This window comes from Sinocyclocheilus anshuiensis, unplaced genomic scaffold (assembly GCF_001515605.1).
Source record: "Sinocyclocheilus anshuiensis isolate Anshui unplaced genomic scaffold, SAMN03320099.WGS_v1.1 scaffold212, whole genome shotgun sequence".
In the NCBI taxonomy this organism is placed as follows: domain Eukaryota; kingdom Metazoa; phylum Chordata; class Actinopteri; order Cypriniformes; family Cyprinidae; genus Sinocyclocheilus; species Sinocyclocheilus anshuiensis.
The window spans coordinates 430,825-431,444 of NW_015558566.1; the positions used below are offsets into that span (position 1 = coordinate 430,825).

Below are 620 nucleotides of genomic sequence, written 5' to 3' on the forward strand. Positions count from 1 at the left end.
AAGCCATGAAAGAAAAATAGCCATGCAGGAAGAAAAGGATCAAATTGGATTCCCCCAACACCCCCGACAATAAAGTCAGTTATTTATTGAAATGTAGAGGTTAAATTTACTTGTAAATATTTTAATGAAAAAAGAGGGTACACAGCAAAGGTGGCAATATTAATGGAGGATACTGTATGTACCCATGATGCACTGTGGAAATGTCAGTTATTTAAAAATATATTTTTCCTTGCGATTTTATTCTTAAGTGAATAAATTGTATGATATGACAAAATTTACATAGTCCTCTACTATGTGTCCTTCCACTTAACTACTTTTAGCCTTAGCACATCTGAACTGTTTTTATAAAGAAGACTGAAGCGGTTATCATGATAAAGAATTAAAATAGTTTTTCCTCTTTCTGTTCATTTTGAGTTTTTAGGTTAAGGTACTTCAGTAAAAGAGAAAAACAGACACTTGCCAGCCTTTGTGTCATCTGATGTCTTCCCTCACACTTTTTTTCCTTCTCTCATAATTACAAAGCCAAAATATGAACAAAAGAATGTCTTTCCCAGTTATCCTAATAACTTTTCATTCAAAACATTCACAAAAATCTAGTCTTTAAGTTATAGATCTATTAA

The 620-nt window shown here is 31.6% G+C and overlaps 1 protein-coding gene across 3 annotated transcripts in view; it reads left to right on the forward strand.

The window, feature by feature from the left end:
* Positions 1-620, forward strand: part of LOC107679498 (sorting nexin-3-like) — a 34,882-nt gene that overhangs the window by 18,054 nt on the left and 16,208 nt on the right. The window lies entirely within an intron of this gene.